Source organism: Plectropomus leopardus, chromosome 17, assembly GCF_026936395.1.
Source record: "Plectropomus leopardus strain MGB_pleo_1.0 chromosome 17, ASM2693639v1, whole genome shotgun sequence".
Lineage (NCBI taxonomy): Eukaryota > Metazoa > Chordata > Actinopteri > Perciformes > Serranidae > Plectropomus > Plectropomus leopardus.
The window spans coordinates 19,480,825-19,506,492 of record NC_142192.1 but is presented as its reverse complement, the minus strand read 5'-3'; the positions used below and the strand labels follow the sequence as shown (position 1 = coordinate 19,506,492).

General features: G+C 37.9%; 1 long non-coding RNA gene across 1 annotated transcript; it reads left to right on the top strand.

Annotated features, from left to right (window-relative positions):
• The first annotated feature begins 6,640 nt into the window (after positions 1–6,640).
• On the top strand, positions 6,641–19,344 carry LOC148186642 (uncharacterized). Its single transcript, XR_015779432.1, has 2 exons — positions 6,641–6,755; positions 18,542–19,344. It is a non-coding gene; the product is annotated as an uncharacterized LOC148186642 (long non-coding RNA).
• Positions 19,345–25,668: the final 6,324 nt, after the last annotated feature.

Genomic DNA, 25,668 nt, shown 5'->3' with positions numbered 1-25,668 from the left:
GCAGGTGCCATCCTGCCATCCAGTGGTGTATGATAATCCTGCAGATTGTTCTTTCCTGCCGCGTTCTCAGCTGATACCGTCCAATGGCTTATCATGCTGATCTGAAAGGTGGGTTTTGGTTTTAGGATCTTGTGCCAAAAGCACTGCAAAAAGGGTGGTACTGAGAATAAGCTGTTATATCCAGGTTAGGTTCAGTTAGCATTTCATGTTGATGTTGATGAACATGAGTGTATTATATTGTACTGGTGGTAAAATGATATGGATTTTTCAGATATTAACCAGAACCACAGTAAAACAACCACTATTCTGAGGTGTTTCTTACACCCCGCTGTGATTCATCCACTGCCAGCTATCCTTTGATGATCTCTTTGTGATAAATTCAAGCCTCAGCATTTTTAAACACTCTCAGTCAAGTTGCATGATGACCTTACTTCACAGAGCAGTGACAGACAGCCTGTTTTCCCTCTACTTCTCTCCTCTTTGCCATAAGCTGTCATGTCAGTCATTTTGGCTGAAGGCCCCTAAAGTTCCCCTGAGGGTCTCACTATAATGCAACACGATGGCGGACATTAACCTGGAATTAAATCTTAAAGGTAAGATGGCGACAGGGATTTGTGGCTGTCACAGACGCTTACAGGCGATGTGGTGCATTTTATTTTATTTTATTTTATTTTGCGGCAAGGGTTGGGGGGGATTGTGGGGGGAGAAAAAGAATGTAATTAACCTCCTTGGTGGGGGAAATTCTATTACAAGCTCCTATTCTGCCATGCAAAGTGTGGTGCGGGGAGATGTCACAGGCCGTCAAGCAGAAAGCCAGGGCTGTCTGCATTTTAAACCAAACTTCCAATTTTCTCCCCCTATCTTTCTTCATTCTCACTGAAGCTGGAAATTGAGTACGGCACACTTATGTGGAGAGGGAGGGAGGGGAATAAAAGGTAAGCTGCTTTTCAGGAGGTTAACAAGTTATTTATTCAATCTACATCACCTGTATGTTGGTATGGGCAGAGCAGTAGAGCTGTTTGTTCTTTTTGGAGCACCTGGTAATGTTTACGTCCCCTGGCTAAAGATTTAGAGGTGAGTCAAAGTCAAAAAACTGTGTCACCTATCCAACTCTGATAGTGGCATTCACTTGTGCAATCATCAAAATCAATATAATAATGTTTTGTTTTGTTTTTTTAATAAAAAAAAATAAATGTATTGCTGATGTTCTTAATATTCAAAAACAAAACAGAAGCTTGAAACAAACAGTGACATTTACTGGCATACATTAAGGTCACAGAGGTAACCATCAGTTTCTCTAAAACATAATTATCCAGCCATGTAAAAAAAAAACCCCAGAGGGTCATTTAAAGCCATTATCATTATTAGAATCTCCAAAGACTACTCAAACCATCTGGATAAGAAAATATTCCATCCGCTAAATAATTAAAACTATTTCTAACCATAAATCAAAACAAAGATGACATCCGAACAGTGACTTCTTGGTTTTTCAAACATCAGTGGTTAATTTATAGCTATGGTTTCCTTTGTGACACGATATACAAGAAACAAAAAACTAATGACTGTATCGTACAAACCAGAGGTGCAGACTTGAGTCCCATGAATTGGACATGAGTCAAATATTTGATGACTTTAGACTTGTCCTGACAAAATCTAAATAAGACTAGCAACTTCAACCTTAACACTAATGACTCCTAACTTCACTTAGACTCATTAACTTGAAAACGCGTAATTCTTTCCCCAAAGCATATCAGTGAAAAAGTATGTTATTTCAAAAGTGGGCCATGAAGAAATTCATTTCCATTACCTAAATACCACTTAATTCTTTAGATCCGCTTTGTTTGAACCTGTCACAACATCCAATCAAGTTGAAGGAGAGAATGAAGAAAAACTAAATTTACGTTACTGAGCACCAGTTAAAAAGCAAATCATTTCCAAATATAATTCAGTTTGTATACAAAAGTACAATTGGTCACATAAAACAATTTCTGTTGAAACCGCTATTTAGAAACTCTGATGGCAAATACGGCAACACTAGTGCGCAGACATATTGATGCTACACCATCACAGTTTATCTCTGCATGCTGCAGTCTGTTTACATTTGTCTGTCGCTCAGTGCCATGTCACGTTTCTTTGCTCTGATTGGTTGTATTGTTATCCAACTGTATCCAAAGGCATTTTGGTCATCTGCTGCAGGACTGCCAATAACTCATGTCAAGTATGAGTCACAATTTAAAGCACAAAAACGACTTTGTCAGAATTCAGGAATTGTGATTTTGGTAGTGACTGTTGGTGAGACGTCTAATGGAAATCAAAGTGTCAGTGCCTGATATATTCTTACACCATAATATCCAGTGATCTGCCTGCCTGAGAATCTGTACAGAGCCTTGATTGAATGAGCATGTCCACCATTACATTCCCTTTTAGCCCAAGAAATTAGCAGATGTGTACAGCATTGTTCTGCAAAGTGCTTTTCACATTTCCATCTTTCAGCTTTGGATGGAAAGCTTAGCACTGAAAGACCACTTTACAGTGAGAATAGCAGAGTGTTAGAAAAGGGAATTAAAAAGGGTAGGTTTAATGGCCTCAAGAAAATTGCAGGCCACATGAGATCCCCCTTTGGTTCTGCTTCCCTGGAGCTTTGACTGACAGCTCCGGTGCTGCAATTGTGTCGTTCCCCTGCCAGTGGAGCCTGCTTTGGCTCAAGGTGTATGGAGACAGCTACAGAGAGATGGACAATCTGTGACAAAACCAGCTTTTTGTGCTACACTTCCTGGCACTTCCCTGGACAGATGTACCATTCACCTCCGAAAATCAGCAGCCGTGTCGCAAATTGTTACAATTGTGAGAAGTCACAGTAACCAGGGTTGTAGAGCAGGGTAAACTTGCAAAGAGTCCAGACACCTTTGTACATGAGGGAATAGAGAGTTTCACCACAAAGAAGAGATGTGGGAGTAAAAAAATGACCTTCAAGTTTAAAGCTGCAACCATTAATGTTTCTCCTGTTACATAAGGTGATGTTATAACATGAACAACTACAGTAAACCCCATAGCCTCACACATACTTTCCACCACCTATGTGTTATAATGAGTACCCCACTGCACCATTTGACAGAAAGGCATTGTTAAACAAACTGTATCTTTTCTACTGTTCTTTTTCATAAAGACACGACTTAAACATACCCTGTGTTGTGGAACATATGAGTCAGGCTATTTTTTCTTGCAGGTGCTGGTGATACACCACAAAGCACAACAATGCACCAACAAAAGCAGAAAAGAGGACTGCTAACATGTAAACGTGAATGCAAACAATGCAAGTTTTTGTCAAAATTAGGCTTGGCAAATTTTTTACAAGGACAGAAAAATGTGTTTGTTAATATGTGAATATTAGTTTAATAATTTAATAATTAGTTTGTTAAGCCTTATCGGGGCTCTAACGTGAAATTTAAATAAAGAGCGTACTCAAATATAGAATCTTCAGTCTGCCATCCACCCACGATGGGTCGACGGTGAGTGTCTGCGGTCCTCGTTGTCATGGTGTGTCCCGCTTTTTCAGCTCTCATTGACCCGAGTCTGCTTTATTTTTAGCAGATTCAGGATGTTGAATCGACAGCGACCATGGAGCTCGTCAATTAATGAAATCACTGCAATTGGCTGTTCAGCTCAGCACATGAGAGGAAAAAATGAATTGAATAATGCATAAAATCGGAGTGGGATCAGACGACAAATGTTTGCGTACGGTCATGACATCTAATGATATTAACCTTCATAGGGCAAATTTTTATTTTATTTATACTTTATTTAAACTCAGGAGCCAAATGGCACTCCATCATTGATTAATGTGTTGCATCCATAAAACGTGTTTCAATTTTAAATCCTGACTCAAAATCAATGACCAAAGCCTTCAAAGCTAAAAGAAGAAAAGGACATGAAGAAAAGAAGAATGCACAGGATGCATGACTGAGCAAGCTCTAAAAATGTAAATAAAGCTAATTTGTTTTGTGGTGTGTGTGTGTGTACGCGTCAGAGCGAAGCGTGAAGCGAAGTGGCTCGGATGGGTAGCATCTGCATCGCAGTCCTGTCTCTATTTATGCAGTTATGAGACTAGATGTGAGTGTAAACCACATTAGACTTCTCCCAAGCAGGAAATATCCCGGGTGTCAGCCTGCATTCTGTCAGTGTTCTCACTGATTGCTTCCTACATTTCATTATGCTAAATGCAGCTTTTTACACACACGGCGAGGAGTGTTTTATAGAGAGGATGGCCAGGAGACGCATCTTGGGAGCGTCTGAGCATGCCAGCCACAAACATAGAGTGTCCCCAGCCAGCTGCTTATTGTGAACAGGTTTTTAAAAGCTTGTGACAGGGTGAACTGCAACAGCAGACAACCACATCATCCTCAATTCTCCTCCTGCAATTCCAGTGGTTCAACAAGGCTGAAGACAAAGCCTCTGAGATCAGTTTGGCAGCGGGACGCCAAATGTATCTGCATTCTGAACCTGCTGTAGGAAATCCCCCCTTGGCTAGCTTAAGCTGCACAATAAAACAACACAAAAGAGAAAGGCAGTAAATTAGTTCAATCAGCTTAGAGTGCATCTATTGCTGCTGTCATAATGACACTATTAAGTGTGGAAATTTTGGCCAGCACGTAAATTCAATTGGACTGTCTGTAAATATGGCAACGTTAAAACGGCTGTCAATATTTCCCCTAAAGGCTGTATTATAGAAATGATCCAAAACAAATAGGAGGATCTCTGCATGATCAAATGTCAAAGCCAAGAGGGGGGGCTTCGTGGGGAGGCAGGCAGGTGTCCTGAGGGTATGTCACATGACCAATTAGCTCTTGGCAATGCAGAAACCCTTCAATTGGAACAGGAATTAGGAAGCCAAATAGAGGACTGGACTAATATCAGGCTAGGCCACAGATGCTTCCATGCAGCTGATATATGTCATTGTGCACCATCTCTACATTTAGGCAGCACAGGGAAGAAATGAAACATGTGCCCCTCACCATGTCCAAGTCTGCTGCTTGATCAGAGAATCAAAACAAAGGCTATTTTACCTGCTGTTACCTGTTTGTCCTCTTCCTCCCAAATGTTTTTGAATGTGTTGAACCTGGATAGAGGTCAGCCCAATTGTGACTATTTATTTAATGTGCAAACTTGCCAAAAAGTAGACCCATAGCTCATTTTGGGGTTTGGCATTTAGCACAAAATAACTTTAATTTTACTTCATGGGCAATCATTAGGAGGTACCCACACTTACACAGATTCTTCTCAAACTCTGGGAATTTTTTACTAAAGAAAGAAAAATACACACAGCTTTCTTGTTCCCAGTTGCTCTTTAGAAGGAAAATGAGCCACTTTGAATGTTGATTTCCAGTCAGTGTTGATGGAAAATGTAGTCTATTGAAGCAGTAAATTCCTCAGAGCATGCTATGCTATGCATGCCACAATGACTGACATTTATAAAACAGAATCAGGCATACACAGCTTTATAAATGTGATGGAAATAATACATATTTACATATGTACATATTTTTGCCTTTGTGCATACACAGTTTTAGGTTTGAATCTAAACATCTACACATTAGGCATCTGACCCCTGGACTTTGGGGTGTATTGGCCCTTAAATTTTCAGTGACTTCTCAGTTAGTGTTGACCCATGTTAAAACCAAAATTTGATAAAACAGCTTTTAGACACTGCTGTCTCCTGCTGGAATCTGTCCCTCTTGGACTTAAGATATGCTCCAAATTTTTAAAACTAAACTTTTTTTAGTGGTACTTTTTATCTTTCTTATTCCATAATAATAATAATAATAATAATAATAATTGTTTTTCCCCCCTTTTTTATTTTTATTTTTTGAATAAAAAAAAATAGAAAAAATTAAAAATTTGATAGGTGCTATACAAATAAACTAGCCTTGCCTATTGTACTTGGACTGGTCCCAGTTCACTGATATCAATGTTTCCTAGGTGACAATTTTTCTCAGACCTCAAAAAAAAAAAGAAAAAAAAAGTGAAGTCATGTGTCATGTTATCTGCATTAGTCATCAGAGACATATAGTCAGTGGTAGATCCATCATATTGAAAAACAACTGTTATCTAGCTATTATCATGTGCTGGATGTTGATTAAAAAAATGTGCTCTCAGAAATAATAAAAAAATCTATTAATTTAGCAAGGTATTGTGAGTCAAGGGACAATGGACAGCTCCATGAAATGCATTTCAAAATACAGTCTGAGAATTAATAGATATGCAGAGACACCGATAAAGAGTTTAAAACAGATGAATAAATATTTAACTGGTTTTAACGTCTTTTTTCACATACAATATTTGCATTAATATTAACTTGGCATTGTAACAATGTTAAGTGTAAATTTATTGTCTTTCTTTATGAATTAATTTCTTAGCATTAACATGGAGAAGCCCTTGGTAAAGCCCCATGCTGGAATGAGAAGAAAAGCTAGTGTGTCGCTCAGCTCTTCAGTGGAGAGGAATGGTGGGGCTGCCAGTTCTTCCATTACTTCCCACCAACAGGAAAGCATCAGTGCATAGAGCTGATAACAAAATATGCAGCGTCAAGCCTTTGATAAACAAGCTGCTCTTCCTCCCCGCTGGGACAAACCGTCTTTCTGGGAGCAATTCCACCACGATGAGCACCACTACTAGTCTTCAGCACTTTCCAAAACGCACACGCCAAATGTTGAGTGTTAATCTCTCTTCATGAAGACCTAACAGTGAACCGCTTCATTGTAAGTATACCTCCAATAATACAGATTCACTGTTTGACAAGTTTTATCCCATGTTACTTTGTTTTGATGCATTTAGTTCAAAATATCTTCAGTATCTAGGCTCTGCTTGTTTGTTGAAACAGGACAAGTTGATAGTCAACAGTCTATTAACAGCTGATAGTTAAATTAACATCAGAAAAGTTACCGTGACACCAGCTGTTAGCTGGTGGAGCTAAAACTTCTGTTCAATGGCTGCAATTTAGCTAGAACACACTTTTGTTGAAATAGCTCTAAAGAAAACAATTGACAAGTGCAATTGTTTGTGGCATCATTTATTACATAATGTAACCCACTGAAACCTGGAGGGAAATATGATAATAACACTTGTTGTAAAGTAAATTAAACTAGTTAAACTTTTTGGTCCTCGCAAAATGTAATAAAGTAAAATATAGTGATATTTATTTATTGTTCTATCCCACTTCTTTCTGGGGGGGGAATAAAAGAGTTAGCAACTAGAAATGCTACAATTTTGAAATTCACTTTGCTCCTCAATGCCACTGGAGAATGCAATTAACCTTGTAGCAACCCAGTGGCTAAACGTAAAAATGCTGGATAAAGAACAATGTGTGCAACAAAATGAGTTTGTCTGATATGAACATGAACTCTAAAGTGCAGAGGTTGAGGTCATGAATTGGATGAACATTTGGGAAACACTGTTTTTATAGCAGTCTCACAGAATCTGATAAGGACAACGATCCATTCAGATCTGTCCAAAGTAATCAAACTGATAAATTCCTAAATTTGCCAGTGTTGCTTTTAAATTTTTATTTGCTACTTCCACAAGGTACAAACATGTAACGTTGACAAATGGACTCAATCTTCATTGGTGGGAGTGCAGCACGTCTATGAGACATAGCCGGTAAAGACGACTGCATTCTTATGTATAAACCTTCTAGTAGTCAATTTGCTCTGCTCTACTTTCCTATTCATTCACCATGTTTTTCACCGTGTAAAGCACGTGGAACTACATACATGAAAATGGAATCGAACATAAAAATCTATAAAATGTTTCAGATTCTACTATTGTTTAAATCATAATGCGTAAAATGTAAAAATAATCGATTGAAATCTTCTGTATTTAACATCTGGAAGTGTTTAGCATTGGTAAAAGTATATGATTTGAATAATTGAACTGTTCCATCTTTTTGTGGACTACAATGATTTCAATGTTTTAAAGAAGCAGACTGGCAGGTGGACACACACAAAATTCATAGTGTGTATTCCAAGTACATTGAGTCTTTATACAAATTATGTCATATACCTGAAGACCTGCCCTGAAGATATTTTTCACTACATCCCTCCCTGCAGATACTGAATTCCAGTATACTGGAGCTGCAAATGTGTGGTGAACTCGAGTGTTTTCCCAATGTCCTGGGATCACATTTTTATTACAAACACAAAGCCATGCACAGAAGGCTGCGTTGCTCTGAACAAAAGGCATTTTCTAAATATACAACATAGAGATCTGGTGTTTGGCCAATTGGATTAGCTGCCAAATCATGCTCATCTCCTGTGAAAGCCAGCTCTGTAATGCAAAGTTTATTGCTTTACATTTCCCTCCAAAATAGCTCATTGTGGGGTTGATATGAACATTTGAACATTTGTAATTGTTGCATACTTTTCCGAACATACAGTGCAATTAATGGAATTTCATTGCGGGAAATACTTCTATTTGATTTGATAGTGCAGCCAGTAAATAAAGGCAAAGACTTAATATGGCAAAGAGCATCTCTGACTATAAAATAAATTCTCTTTCTTTAAGAAAAAGTGAAGTTAAGTAAATAAACATTTATGGACTGATATGGTATGGAAACGCTGTTGCAGCGTTCTCTCCACCGCCACACTCTCGCTCTCTCAGGTCAACAGTAAAAGGATCCGACCCACAGATTGACTTATCTACCTGAATCCAATTTTCATGTTCACTGACTGCAATGAGCGGCTTCATTCCAGGATGAATTACGCTTTTTCTATCAGCTTTTGATAAACAAATCGAGCGCCGCTTCAAGCCCCCGAAAGGAAAAAATGTTGAGCATTCAGTATGAATAAATCACAGGTTAGAGGCACACACTTCAGGGGAAGATTTTATTTAGAAACCAAGTCATGATACCACGATCTGTCTCCATGTAGCAGAGAAAAAGCAAAGTTATTCTCTAAACCAAAGTAACTGTCCTGTAAAATTGTTTTCATTCATATTCTCCTTTCTGTTTGTCCAACTGTCATCTACGACCACCGATAAGCCTGGCTTCTTACCTGAATCTTAATATTGTTCTGTGTCTGAAGAAAAAAAAAACTAATTTAAAATCACATTTACATTTGTAATAAGGGAAGTCGCTTAAAATACAGCCCCAAAACACAACCTTGCAACTAATAATTATATTCCTTTTCAATTAATCTTTTGATTGTTCATCTCTTAAATGTCAAGAAATAATGAAAATATTTATCAGTCCCCAGAACTCAAGGGGAAATTACCAAATATCTTTTTTTGTCCAACAAACAGTTCAAATGGCAGAGATATTCAATACACGATATAAAGAAAGAGAGAAGCAGCTTCCCATTTGAAAGATGGATTTAATAAAATCTAACAAAATATCACTTCATTTCTGTGCAGCCTTGAGTTAACACATGAGCAAGATGTTAGCAGGTTCAACAGCAGCTGGTGAAAGGATGAGGACAGCTGAGTCATTGTGGCCAGTTCAGTAGTAGCAGAGCCTGGGGGGCCAAAAAACGTAGATGTTTATAAAGTTACATCTAATACAGATAAAAACTCATAACCTTAAACTTATAATCTAAAAAATCACTAGAAGAATGGTGCCATGTCCCTGAAGCCTCATTAGTTCAAAAAATGTCCCATTGGACTGAGAGCCGTTTTTTGTGACAACAAAAGTTAGTGTCTGGTCTGCCTTAAATTTTTTGTTGACTCAATTTGAGAAGATAAGTTAAATCGTTACAAAATTACCTTGACTAACTTTTTTAAGTTAAAACAACTAGCTTCTTTTTACAGTGTGCCTAGTCTACAGAAGTCTTGTTTTGCAGAAGATACATGCTCCCTGCAGTTAGTTTCATTTTTTTTTTTTTTTGCTCTTACACTCCTTAAAATCAAGAAGGCCTCACAACCCCCTGTGAAGTTTTGGTGTCTCTATGGGCGGCAGGATTATGCATAATTACAGTGCGGGAAAAGAGGTATAAATTGTGTCTTATGAAGTACATTTAACATAGTTTTTGCACTCCAGTGCGCTTATGAAGCCTCTCACTTTCATAAAAACTGAAAATTGGAAAAACATGTTTCCTCCTTGCTAGCAGTACCAGGCGTGGTCCATCTGTTTGCTTTTTCAAGTGTCCCAGCACAATAGCATGTGATGTGAGAGCTAGAGCTAAAATACAACGACAAAGAGCGAAATGAACCCGGAGCACTTTGTGTTCATAATGCACAAATAAAGTGAAACGCATTGCGGACTTAAAGCGAACCGAGCTCAGACCACCTCCCGACGTGTTATAAATGACATACTCTGCTTCTATTTTTGCTGCTTATATGTTATTACAACAGCTGGTAAGAATTCATAGAAGCTCTCTTGTGAGCTAACAATTATCACAGAAAAATTAAAAGGGAACACCAAGATGATATTTTTTAAATTGATATTTAAGAAACCCTCAATCTAGTTGAATAGCTGCTAGCAAAGGGTGACGTCATGAGTTCTTTATTATGTAACATTTTGGAGGACTGAATCAATGCAGTGAGACTGAATTCAGCTCCCCACATCGGCACATCCTAATGCCATTAGTGATAAGGAAAAAGAAGACATTAGAAAGAGAAGACAAGCAGAGCTGCAAGGAGACATGAGAAACAGCAGGGGACGTGACAAGTGAGAGAAGGCTGGATAATTTACTTTATAGACTCCTGATGGATGAGGTGATTTGAAGCAGGTGATTTGATATTTAGATTCTAACTTGATGTGAGGACTGCAGGACTGTTTTCTGGACTCCACCGAGGAAAGCCTGCAACATGCACACAGCATTACTGAGCTAACAATCAAATAAAAGTCACATTTCCATATAAATTAATGTCTGTTTTGGTACTCTTTATCCCTGATTCATACCAACAGAAAAGTGATTCCTTCTATAGCACAAAAGCTTTACATGGTGCTTCAAGCACTTCAGTGAAAAAGTTGTCAGACTCTGATCTTCTGATACTTTTAATGTTGTCAGTACTTGTATGACAAAAAATTCTTTAAGTGTTTGCTTATTGTATTTCCACCAGAGCATTCAGCCACATCTAGTGCAATATCTGGAGACCCTGGTGCTGCAACACAATAGTTTCCCAATTTGGGATCAACAAATACATCTATTCATTCATCCATCCAGCCTGGTCTAACTCCTAGGGCGACAAATACATTGCTTCTGCAGTGTCCTCAGCATCATTTTAATGATGCTTGGGGCACCCTTTAGCATCTGTCATCATATTATCATCCCCTGCTCTTCACGTATCGCCACGTATTCAGTGGACGTTTGACATATATGATGCGGTAGGTTTCCTGGGTGTGTCCGTTGTTGACATTCTGGGACGAGGTGTCAATTTACGCCTGCTATATGCATTGTGTCTTTTCAAAATATACTTCCATTTCATAGGAAATGTAGAGTATCTGCTCATTAGATGCCTACAGTGTTTTTCAAAATGAAAGTGCAAGGTATGTAAAACACGTCTTATTTAAGTTTGTGCAACAAACACATGTGATTAGGTTTAGAAAAAAAACAAAACAAAACACAATGGTGACATTCATGTAAGGGCCGATGTTTGTTGGACCCATCCACCACCCCTTTTCCCTGCCAAATGGGGACTTTAAATTGACATCTGGCAAAGTTTCGAACTTACACCATCCCATGATATTCTAAACTGAAGCCGCCCTGCGGCATATCATTTAGCATATGGTTGGTGTCCGACGTGGTGGTGGCATTTTGCTTTTAACCAACTCCAATGTAAACCCATCCACAACATTATTAGACATTCAGAGCAAAAATATGGATTAGATAATATAGACGTCTGCTTAGGACGGGTGGGAGGGGAGATAGATACGTCCTCTCACTTTGAACCACAAGCCCAGTGTAAAACTAAAACTCACTGTTGGGTTATTTGTGATTGAGTAATTTTGTTGCCTAAACCTAACTTCCAAACAAAAGGGCGACAAAAAAAGTGTCATTATAGTGGTGCTCGGGGCTTCGGGCCAAGTGTCAAAATATGACCAGTAGGGTTGAGATAACGTTGATCCATCCATTTTGAGATCTTCATCAGCAGATGGATCTGACGACAGCTGAACCATTTTCACAACTGATATGGTCCACTCAGTTTATAAGAAGGTCTCATCTACTGATTATGTGTTTGGGCTTAAAGGTCAATGAATATATTAATTGACCTTTCAGCCACATCTCTAGTGAGTACACCTTCGGTGGATTTTTTTTTTCATCAACTAGTATTTCCAAGGAAGATCCTTTCAATGAGAAGTTCATTTTTTGAGGTAGAATTGATGTTTTTCCATCATATTAAAAAATAGCTGTGTGTGAATAATTTTTTTTTAAAAGTACTAGATCCTTCCACCGATATAGATTTCAGTTTTTTTTTCCTTTCAAACATAAGCATTAATTATTGGTGATTTGTTTAAACTTCAAAAGGGCATGCAGAGGTGTTATTTTCTCACTTCTGCATCAAACAAAGGCTACCCACTGTTGTCTTTTACATCCAAGACTGACTGGGAATCGTGAAAAGGAATATCAAGGGATTTAGAATGACTTTGGATATCTGAGCATTAGGACTTGAACTTTTGTGAATTGCTTCATGTTAAACCTCAGAAAATACTGACTAATTGTAAGTCACCGTGGACAGAGAAAAAATGTAATATGTCACCAGTAAAGAATTATTTGCCATTGAATAAATAATTCAACATTAGGAGGTAAATTTACCAAATTGTAGGATCGGTTTTACACATTTTTTTTTTTTTGTGAGCATTGTGAAACAGAATTTATTAACCTTGAGAGGGTGAATTTCAACCCAGCATTCCCCTTGCCTACTCAAGCATCAGCCAGCCACAGAACATTAAATTTTGGGAGATCTCGATTTGTGGGCAAGGACAAAGGAGAAACAGCTTGTCTGAATGTCACACCTGTTTGAACTGCAAAGGGCTCAATCTTAAGACTCACTAAGCTGGAACTGGCTGTAATGCAATGCCATTACAGTAGAAAAGCAGGTCAGGGCTGCCGAGGCACAGTTCAAAATGCCACTCTGGGTGAGCCAAAGTCTTTTTACCTCAGTAAACTAAATGCTGTCCACAAAAAGCAATGAACACAATGTCCTTTCCTTGACCTTCTCAGGGAAAACAGAAATGCCTCCGAAAGGCCAGCAAAGAAAAGAACGTCTCAACAAAATGTATACTTGTGTAAAGTAAATGTGTGAAGATACATACTGTTTTGGATACATACCATGTTTGATTGTGCTGAAGTTAAGTATAGACATACACACATGCATTTAGTATGAAAATAATTCATTTAAACATGCATTTGCAGTGTTATTGAAATGATTTATTTTATGTAACAGCTAAATTATTGCAAAAGCAGTAAAGTGAAGACTAAAGCTAAAGATCTATGGATTTGTTTTTAGGAATTAGGGGTAGGCGACACAAACAAATTGGTTTTGATCCTTGGTACCACTTCATATCAAGTCCATGATTATCAATATCAGAAACAGTATTGATATTATTGATTAAAAGAAGCCAGTGTATTGTTATTTAGGGGAGAAGAATGTGTCATTGTTATGTTGCAGTTGAAATGAGAACCCAAATGCAGAAGAGCAGACAGACAGGTGGTTTAACCAAAGAGCGAGCTTTAATCTCCAAAAACAGGCAGGCAACAAACTCAAAGCACAAAAGAAATTAAAAAAATTAAAACTTAACTGAAAACAAACTAGAATGACACAATGAAAACAGTGTTGAACTACGGGAGGAAATCCAAAATGCAACATGAGAGACTGTCCGTTAAAACGTGTGAGAACCCTGGACACCATGAACACAGAGACAACTACAGACAAACCGACCGAAGACACAGGGAAAGACAGGTTTATATACACAGAAAACTAATCAAAAGAACAAGACACAGCTGGAGTAGATGGACGCAGGCAAAAGGAGAGAAGCACAGGGATTGGCTAATAACAAAGTTGTGTTAAAAACACTAGGGTGGAGTAAACATGACTGATAGAGAACAGGTGTGCAGGGAAGACTCTGGGAACTGGGAGGGAAAATGAGACTGATAGACCGCAGGTGTGTCAGAAAACAGGCTGAAAACAGACAAAAACAGAAAGTGACACAAGACTTTTTTTTAAAAAACTTTTTATTAACAACAGTTAACAGTTGTTTTGTTTTTTTTAAAATAACATTACAATCAGTGGTCAGTATGTTCAGTTTGCATATTAAGTGGCAAATAATGACCAAAATGTAATGAAACAAGTAAGTACAAATCAGTACTTCAGTAAAGGCGATGCAATCATACAAAAAAAGACAACAAATAAATAAATAAATGAATAAATAAATAAATAAACACACAAGGGTTTTCCTAATCAGTTTTAATGTGTTAAGAGTTGCATAAAATAAAGTTTGTTTTTTATTACATATTTTTTTTAAGTTTGACAGTGATTCAAGATGTGTATCTAGATCTGACTTTTAAAAAGTGGTATGGGGGGAGCAATTTCTTTAAAAGTTGTATTTTGTAAATGGAAAATTTAGCTACAATTATGAGAAAATTAATTAATGAATTATATACTGATCATTTTTAGAGAAATTTGAATTTTGTATATTATTAACAAATCAGGTTCTTTGAGTGAAATGCTCTTGCCAAAATGTCTGTTGGAGATCTGACTGAAAATCGGTCCAGGAGATAGTCCCATGTACACATTGAAGAGTCCACAAGATAACAGAATGCAAACAAACACCTAGGATTATGACAGCCATGAAATTAGTATCTTAAGTATTAAAACTTTGAGGATTGACAAATCAAAGTGTATGTCATGAAAAAGGTCTGTAGTGATCACTATTAGAACACTGATGGTCAAATTCACAGAGAAAGGATTGAAACTGCTAATATCACTGTGATTTATGCATCACTTGCCATCTACCTCAATATAACAGTGCAAACATGCATAAAGGTTTGCAATTTACCCCCTTTTGGGGTCTGCATTTTTCCATGTGGCCTAGTTTAAATATTGTTTTTGTGCCAAGAACACTCCAGGTAGGAGAATGGCAGAGAGAAAAAGATAACTAAATCTTTCAAACTGCAAGCTATTGGTCCTAACTGAAGCGGTGTCGACGCATTCCTCAAAACTTCAGGCAAGAAATTTAAATGTGACAGAGAGAAATGGTATTTGAGATTTAATATACCAGTTTGTCAGTGATGTTGGTGTTTTCAAACACACATCTTCAGACTGTTAAAGAAAATGGAATGATTTAGAGCAGAGGACAAAATAGAAAATATCATGCAATGCTAAAGGTTGGTAGACATGGAAGTCCACTGCAAAGCAGCAACATGTGACGAATTGGTATTAGAACATGCTGTAACACTCTTTTCACTATAACAGCGTGTGGCTGTTAGAGCTGATCATTGTGAATTAGACTAGTTTGTAATAGGCTCATTTGCTTAGAAAGGGTCCAAATGCATTACCTAATTTAAATATGTACAAACAACACAGAATCACTAAGATGCTATTTGCTTGGCAGTGCAGACAGGTTGCATTTCAACCTTTGTGGGTGCTTTGAACATTACACAGTTTCTTTTGTCGTCTTTGTGCAGGTTTAGCGGTCGCAAAAGCCATGCAATCCTTTGAGAATTCCACTCTGAGTTTTTACTGGTATGCTCCCGCTATGATTGTGGTTAACATTGAATTAGACGCGGTGCTCAAGTACAACATGTGACCATGTATGATTAGTATCTAGAAATCAGAGGAATGGACCTGTCTCTCAGCTGACATTAAAAAACCAGAAAAATGACAGAAAAATGACATATAATTCACAACAACAATCAATTATGGCTCCTCTAAATATAGGAATAGAGCTGTATAATATATATATATATATATATAATATAAAGCAATATAAAGCTGAATAAAACATAAGCAAAGCACTTAACTTAATAGTTGTCACCAGCAAAATATTCTACGGGTTTGATTTGAGTCCATACTCAAGTGTAAATGCTCAGCCATCCTTCCTTGGACAATTGGCATATCAATCATTTAATCAGTCAACCAGTTTGTAAGATGAAATCATGCAACATGTAATTTAAGTGAAATTACATCTCATCAGTTCCTTCAATTTGTCTTTTAAAAAGAGTGTAATCATACATATATCTGTGGTGAGCAACAAGTCACTAAAAGGATCTGAAAAGTCTGGGTCAAAAGTATATCTTTGGCCAGTTTTTGTCAATGACTCCCTTGCGTTTTGTCTTATCTGTTCTTTTTTTTTTTTTTTTTTTTTACAGATGTGTCATTTATAACAATGAAGGCACTGAAATACAAACTAACCAAAAACTGCTGCGCAATAGACAAAAAAAAACAAAAAACAATGGTATATTAAGGTAGCATAGGAGGTAAGGTTGAGGGTAAGGTTGTGTTTTACTTACCTACTCCAAAAGAACACCCCATCCTTTAATTTGAGAGATGACTTTCTCTAACTATTGGTTAGTTTTTGACACATTGCCTCTTTATTCACTTAACTTTATTTACTTAACTTACTTAACTTACTTTTCTAGCTGAAACTAAATGTGATTGCTAATAAAAGGTTGTCACACACAGCAACAACCATTCTTGGTTTTCTTTTTCCTGTTGGTCTTTCTTTCTTTGACTCTTACAGTGTATTACCATAACAGCACCTTACCTCACCTTGCCAGTCTTGTTCATTTATTTCACGGTGTTGACAAAGGAAACCTGACAGAGCGCGACACTGTCTTCTATTCTCCTCTTGATGCGGACACATGCATTTCCAGGACGTTAGGGGCACTGAATGATTTCTTACCTTAACCAGGCAGGTGATGGGCAGGCCAACCTGAAGGCTGCGGATGGCCGCCCTGCTTGGGGTAATTAATGAGCCTCCATCAAACATGCTCCTTGCAGAGGAGCTTGGTTGGCCTGTCAGTGTCCATTACACTACTGTCACGGACCAAGATAAGCCCTGACTCCACATTCTGCATTCATGTCCACAAACTGGAGCCTGGAGATCACAAGACTTTTTGAAGCTAGTTTACTTTGTGGTTATTGTCAGAAACACATACTGTAAATTCAGAGCACAATGCGTTTATCTGTAGAGCGAAGTACAATATTTCATGTGAGCCAAGCAAATGTGCTCTTAGGACATTCTTCGCTCTGACAAGCTTTAAAATGGCATGAATGGATGATAGACTGACATCATAAGGAACAGGAGCTGAGTAATAGCCCCTATTAAGAAACTCATTGTTAGATTTTACACTTTATTAAGGTCCCTGACACACTGCACAGCATGAGGAGGTGTACCGTTTTAGATTACTTCAGGAGAGTGTGCCAGTGTATGTGACATGAATGCATGGCACAGACCAAAGCCCAAAGATTCAAGGGTCCCCTAGACTTCAGTTGCAAAGTATCACTCAAATTAACACAAACTGATCAGGAAGGCACACAAAAAGATCACAAAGGCATGCAAAATAACCTCAAAGAGATAAAAAATGACTAAAAAAGTGACACAAAACTACCAAAAAATTGATACAAAATTACCTCAAAGAGATTCAAAACCACAAAGACATGCAAAGGAATTGCAAGGAGACACAAACTAACAACAAAAAAGGCAAAGCAAAAAGTAATAGATACGAAATGACCACAAAGACACAAAACAATGATGAGGACACAAAACAACTATAAGGAGACACAAAATGACTAAAGCAACAAAAAACGACCAAAGAAAACACAAATATTTTGTCAAATGAGAGACCCAAAAGAGACCCAAATGACAAAATAAAGACACACACACAAAAACAAACAAACAAAAACAAAATAAAAGGGGACTCAAATTTACCTCAGATGGACACAGAACTATTCAAGAGACCCAAACAAAAAGACACAAAACAACCACAAGGAGACCAAAAAGGACATAAAATCACTCCAAAGAGACACAAAACAACCATAAAGACATACAAAATGAACACAAGGAGAAACAAAACAACTACAAGGGGACACAAAATGACTAAAACAATACAAAACGACCAAGATTGTGACAGCTAAATGCCAAACTCAAGGCTTCAGAATGGGAGTTCACAATCCAATGGATGACTGGTGGCTATGTCCATTATTTTTACTGTCTATGGATGTCTATGGATTGGGAGCATAGAGAAACACTCACCAAAGTAATAAATTCTTAGCAGTTGGTTTTCCAGCCAGCGCCTGGCAAGCTGTCTTGTCCTGGAACAAAGTGCTAAATTATTTATTGGACAAATTAATATTGACAAATTTAGTGGGACTACCCCGTTCACACCTAAACCCTCCGTCTTGCAGGGCTTGAAACACCTGATTCTGAACACCTGTGTCGTTATTAACAGAGAAACTGAACACATACAATCTCCACATGATGGAATTGTGTCATTGACAGATAAATGTTAGGAAGAGGGGCTTTCTGGGGACAACAAGATTACAGATAATCTATAAACTGCAATTCTTTTCAAATTGTGGCTTACCTAACATCTCTGTCTCTCTCTGCCAGCTAATCTCGTCAGGGACAGGAATCCAGGCTCAATACCATCGACCTCGAATAGTCGCTCTTATCTCCTGCAACTGCTCCTCTCAGGAGAATACTCAGCAACTGACAACAAAACATAACTGGGTCTGCATCTCTTGGAATGAAAGAGATTCATAAATGGCTCCTCTTGTTTGCTGTCCGCCGAGTTATTCCAGAATTTCTCGGTGGATTCCTCTAATGTTTGAATACAATAAGCAACAAAGTGACAGGAATGATGTGCAGTGAGGCAAACTTCTAAAAAGGATCAGAGAATGAGGAAGACAGATGGAGCGAGCAAACAGCAGTGTGGCAGTCCAGTACAGTGAAAGACAGAGCTTAGCGTCCTGCATTGTGTCCAGACAGGCAGGGCTAACTCAGGGGCTCGAGCTGCATGCTGTTCCTGTGATTAGCCCTCCATCTGGCAGGGTGGGCAGAGCGAGCAGCCAGAGCGTCGCAGCCTGCTGCATGAATCTCAGAGTTGGGGGTCTTCCTTTGCATTTGGCAGAGACAGTCTGGATGCTGTCGCTGTCCAGCCCTGCCCACAAGGCCTAGAGGGATCAAACATCTGGCCAACTTTGTTTTCTGGACAGTGAAGTATAATGAATAAGATGTCATGCCCCGTACGGTTCACAGACGTGATGTGTTTTTGTACCTAATTAATGTACTAAAGTCAATAATCTGTGATGATAAACGGTTATAACAAAGCATAATGCTGCAAGGAGACTTTTCCCCCTAAATGCAGAGGCTGTGATTTAGAGGTTTGTATTAAAGACAGTGCTTTACTTGTCCTTGATTGATGTGTCTGTATCTTGAAATCAATTCATGTTGTGATTAACAGCATTGAATGAAAAAAAGAAAGTAGCTCTCCAGCCCGTTCTCATTCAGAAGTCGTCAAATATTGTCACTTTGTTAGTGCTTTTGGCATGAGATCCTGATGCCAAAAGCCACCTGTCACGTCTGAACAATATGTAGCTGGACAGCGTCAGCTGAGAACATGGTTCGACATAACCGAACGGGGTGTTATTATATGCCAGAGGTTGGCCCGACGCCGTCCTGCCATGTGACACTGCCAGTAATGACATAATATAAGAAGGGTATCTATAGGTAGGGCGGGAGGGGGTGGTTCAAACAAACCCTGGACTTTTAATGTGTGAGTGCGGTGTTTGCTTCCTGTTTGAATGTAATGGAGTTTTTTCCACGCCTTACCATTTGCCTCCTAACCATCCCTACTGGCACGTGCATTTGTTTACGGTCTGCATTGGTTGACAATAACTCGTAACCTCTGTTGTAAAATACAGCTTGTTTCAAGGAATGCAACACTCACCTCATGAAATGAACTTTTCATTTTGTGCATATCAGACAAAATAAGCTCATATCAACATATCTGTGATGGATCAATATCTGTCAATAAAACCAGCTGACCAATATATCACATGAGCCACCATAACCCATTAAAAACCCTAACAAAAACTACATTTACATTTTAGAACATAAAACAGCAACCTCAAACTACTCTAGTAATTGTTTACACATAATGGAAAGTATGGGCTATCATATCATAGTGGATGGTAAGACAAAACTGCCTATTTTGTTTGCAACATTGACAACTAGTCGTTTCATTTTTCAGTTAACATTGCTACATTGAATTGCTGTGATGTCCAGTGAAGACATCCTGTTATGGTTCAAAAATGTCTGTCCTAGCAGCATTGAAATATCAACAACAATAGCAATAGCAACACAATGGGCTTGCTAAGTCTAAAATTATTGTCAATACTTACTCACATAACACAACCCTCGGTCTCCTTGGTGAAAGTCTTTTGCTTTACCCATTCATTCACCACAACTTCCTCTCTATGTACACTTATTTCTGATCTTTATACAATGTCACCTGACTTTCTTGCAGAAGGCCCTGGAGGCAAATGTCTCTCGTGCAAAGACAGCTTGGATAAAGACTATTGGGTCTTGCAAATACCACCAGCTTAAAATGTACCAGGCTGTCATATAGGGAACGAGGAGGAGTAGGCGACATGTTTAGGAGTAGCAAGACAAACGTCTGGTGTGGCAGCTAGAATTATTTCAAAGCTCTGCAAATTATACATCAACATGAAGCTTAACTTGTTAATTTTTTTCATTTGCTTTATTTAAAAACCTAGCGGAAACATTTGAAAACTACACTGTACCTTGTATTCCAGTCAATATTCATCTGTCTAATGGTCTTTTCACACCAAACACAAATATTTCCTATTAATAAATTACACATCAAAGCCCATCTATCTCTCTGAGCCTAGCCATGCTGCATCCACAGTGTTTAATTTCACAGTGCATATTTGTATTTTTTTACACAGCTGTTTCGGTTTCTGCAAATTGCGGATGCTGATAAAAACAAGCAACTAACTAACAACCACTACAATACAGACTTTTGCTCACGTCATCGATTCTCAGACGCCAATGACAATTCTCTTCAAAGAGTTACACAACAACATGGATATTGATCTAGCAAAATTGTGTCCTCTCTGACAAATAAAGTAAAAATGATAAAGACAACACACATAAAGAGAGCGTTTAGAGAAGTGTAGCAATTGAAGGTTGATTGTGATGGTAAGTAGCTGACAGAAGAGGGGTATGCATACTTTGTTGTCAAGGTAACCTGTAAGCGGTCATTTCCAAGTGCATTAGCTGACACTGTGCTGCGAACACTATAAGTGCCAGAAATTACTAATTTCTTTCCTTGAGAAATCCACCAGCCCTGGTCCTATAGACTGAGCATTATAAAACGACCATTAAGCCATGTAACATATTTGGACTGTGTTCAGTACAGTCATGAATGTTGAAAACTAGTGCAATGAAGCTAAGCATTTTCCCATGTCCACTGTCCACACCCTACAATTGCAATAAGTAACCTCCACATCTTAGTGCACTATATTTAAGAACTGAAATTAAATTAGTTTATGAATATACAAATGTGTTATTTCATTAACATTGTTCAGCTCAGTTGAGAATTTGAGGAAGTCTCTCTTTGAGCTGATCAGCAGACAGACAAGAGTTAATGGTGTCATCTACAGACAAATGCTGGCGCTCCTTCACAGACAGTGAATAGTGGAACAATGCCTAGGACACTGGGCCAGCAGCCATGCTGATTTTCTTTGGATATATGAGTATTTTCTCTTTCACAGCTGGAAGCCCTGTATTCAAATTAAATTCATTTGGATGTGGTGTCTTTAAAACAAAATCTACCAGCTCTTGGGGCCTCTCACTGATTTAATAGTGATGGACCAAATCCAAAAAATGTATCAACTCAAGTGTTATAACAGATGTGCAACTTAGACAATTGTCTTTCTTCGTAGGTATTGACTTTAGTGCCCCAAATCATAGAAACAGCCCATTGTAAATTAAAGTCATGTACATTATTATCTTTGTGTCATGATCTTAAAAATAATTATTTGCTGCAATCTCAGTATGAGCAACAATTGTGGTCAAAATGACAGCCTTGCTTATACCTTTCCTACAGCTTTAGAGATTGAACCTGGTTGGGTCTTTCCAACATGATTTCATCCCAAGTTGTCACATATGTAGGTATCCAGTTTGTTCCAGGATGGCGCTACCATTATGAAAAAAAAAACGAGCACAGGCTGGCACGGATTGTTAGGATTAGGGAAAAAAGGCACCTGTAAAGGTGTCAAGAAAAAAAAATCTGTGTATCATGTGGATTAGTAGCTTTTGGTGACAGGATTTTATGCCAAAAGCAAGGCAAAGGCAATGGTATATGATGACTTTCATTTAACAGTTTTGTGACCTGTTTGAAGCATAGATACTACCTGTGTACATCTTAGTGGGCAGAAATGATATGGAGCACCTCAAGGATCCATTTGGGGGCCTCTTCTGATCAAGCTCCTACAAGCTCAAATTAAAGAAACAAACACGTATTTCAATACGTATTTCACCAACCGGATGACTGATTGTGACAATCAGTGTATTTCTTTGTAAACTTTCGCTATTTTAAATGTTGGTTTGATCAGCACTTATATGCATCAAATGAATCAAATATCCTCCAGTTAAACAAAGATAAAAGTGAACTAACTGTATTTGGTGAATGGTTAAAAGTCAGTGCTCACATTGAGGTCACAACCAAGCCAGACATCTTGGTGTAGACCTAAGACTTAAATTTGACATTAACCTAAAGATCATTACAGAATAAGCCTCCCCAAACCAAATTTACATAAAAACTGCACGAACATTTAGAATGAAAATTAGCTGAGGTTGTTTAACTTTTGATCTCATAATTCAGACAATTTTTAAAAATATCAGTAGCAGTACACATCCAAGCCAACTAAATAAAACAAGTATAGCTAGATATTTTAAATAATAATGATACAGATAAATTGATGGCACTGCAGTTGAATGGCATACTTAAATATATATATATATATATATATATAAATATATAGTGGGGTTTTTTTAATAAAATGTATTTTTTCTACATTTTTTATGTATTATTTTGTTTATTTAGCCTGTTCTTTTTAAAACTTTGTGTCTTTGCATGTTGTCTTGATGCCTTTTGTCTAATGGACAGCACAGAGTAGCCTTGTTATTGAAGGATTCTACACAAATAAACTTCTCATCTCTCACCTCTCCTGCGGCCCCTCGGACCACTCTGCCACCCTCCTGCCTCGGGGCCCGTCTGCCACTTCCATCCACTGCCACAAATACAGTATGCAGAGTTTCCAGCTCAGCTTCTCCAGCAGCCCATTCATTATTACCTGGGGGAGTCAGTGTTAGCCTAATCAAGGCTTTGATTAATTGAATAGGGAACAGTGAGAGGTGGGCCAGGATCAGCAGGCCTTCAGGCTTAGCCGCTCTCTCTCCTCGCTTCTCTCGCAGCTTCATGGAGAGATGGCTGGCTGCAGTACGGGCCATATGGTGGTGCTGCTGTGCATAAGATCAGCTCCATGCAGAGATGCTGATACTTATAATGACACAGAGCCCAGAACAGCAGAAGTGAGGCCAGAGATAACTATTCTATAGTTTTTTCCTTTTTGGTACCAAGTGGTTGATACTAATATAAGTATAATAAATGTAAAAAAAAACAAAAAAAAAACAATCACCTACTTCATTGAAGGCAGGAAAACCTTTAGCATAATGGAGCAAGGTTTTTCCCTTACCCTTACCTTTTAATATTTTCATTTTGATTCTCTAATTCTCTAATTGTATAACAGAAAGGATCCATCAAATTAAAATGTATTAAGTTATATATTTACTCCCTAGTATTATTCTTGTCCTCTTACAATTGTCTTGGCACATAGAAGTTGAAATTTACCCCATGAAATGCCTTATATGTATATTTTTTAAGCTACGAGTTCTTCTTTATTTTATATTTGCTTGTGTATCCTGTCAAAAAAAGATTTTTGGTTCAGTGATTATCGCAGTAAAAAATAGGTTATTATGATAATGTTTTATATTACTTGCATATCTTGCAATGTACAAAAATATTAGCTTACAGACTAAAGTCTGAATTTGTCAGTCTAGTACTCCTGCCTTTTGAAAATATGATGATGGCTTTTGAATCATAACTGCTTCAAACAGAACTTCACTTATTTGTGAGTCTGCAAAAAACGTCTATTACGTGAGTAATAATACTTGTATTTGCATTGTTCTTTGCGATAGTTTTTGCATCTTGTGGTTTGTTTGTACAATAATTAATCACTTACACACAGCCTCACACCATTTTATGCACATGCATGCACTTTCCATTATGTACTATTGTGTACAGATGCTTACACTCTAGCATGTGTCAAGTGTCAAGAGCTCTCCAGTGTAGTGTATCCCTTCCTTTGTGTAACTGGCCACTTTACTGATCTATCAGAAGCTAACATTAATTTGCAGGCATCATAGGAGGGAAATGGGACTGATTACCCATAGCCCTAATGGGAAAGGGGGCCTTGGAAAGCCTAGCAGGAAAAGTTTAGTTTAGTTTGCATGTATTTTTTTTGTTTTTTTTATCTGTAAATTTTAAAAGAAGGCAGAAATAAGTTGAGACAGAACACACACACACACACACGCACACACATATATATATATATATATATATATATATATATATATATATATATAAAGTGGAAGCTCTCTGAGGCCCCATTAGAGGCACAAAATGGTTTAGTCCCCCCTTTTTCTTCACCAAATCTGTCTCTAAATGCAGTTAAAGCTGACTGTTGTTTCTGTTCCTGGTGCACCAACACACCCTGTCATGTCTTTCCCCAAAATGGGAAATTGAGGTTCCAATAAACAAAATAAACAAAGGAAAGGGAAAGGCAAACTGACTTTGTAAAAGAAAAAAGAAAAAAAAGCCTGTGCATGACAGAGAAACTGATCAAGAGAGGAAGGACAGGCAGCCCACAGAGACCACTGATGCACAGGGCCCAGAATATTGCTACACTCCTGTTGATTCCTATAGATGTGTTTATAGTTTGTTATTTTGGAACAAAGCACTTCAATTGGAAAAAAAAAAAAAAAAAAAACACAAAAAAAAAAAAAAAAAAAAACATCAATTCACCCAATCAAACACAGACAATAAGACAATGCAGGTGGAGGGCTACAGTCTTTGCAGAAAAATACAGTGCTACACACTTCAAGCGGGTCATCAATGAACATTGGAAGGGAGTACTTCTGTATGAATCTATAACTGTTTTTTTCAAAATCCTTAAAAATATGTTTAAGGGATCATATTTGACCCTTTTTTTCTACGTTTTAAAAGCTCTGAATAAACTACAACTATAATAAATAAGATTAAATGGCCTTTTTCACCAGAGGAAAGTTTGTGACAGCATCCTGCAAGACGTAAAACAGACATGACACCAATCTGTTTTCAAATGTTGCAGGTACCATAACACACTCCCAGAGCAGATAAAATGCTTCGCTTTCCCTGCCTCTACTACCTTCACTCTCTCTCTTGCTGTCTTACTCACTCACTCACTCCCTCACTCATTCATTTACTCGCTTACTCAATCACACACTCACACACACGCTGTAGCGCAGAGATAAAACATTCTCACCGAGTGTAAATGCAGGGAGAAGAAAAATGACATTGGGTAATCACAGTGAAGCATTACCAGTCATTA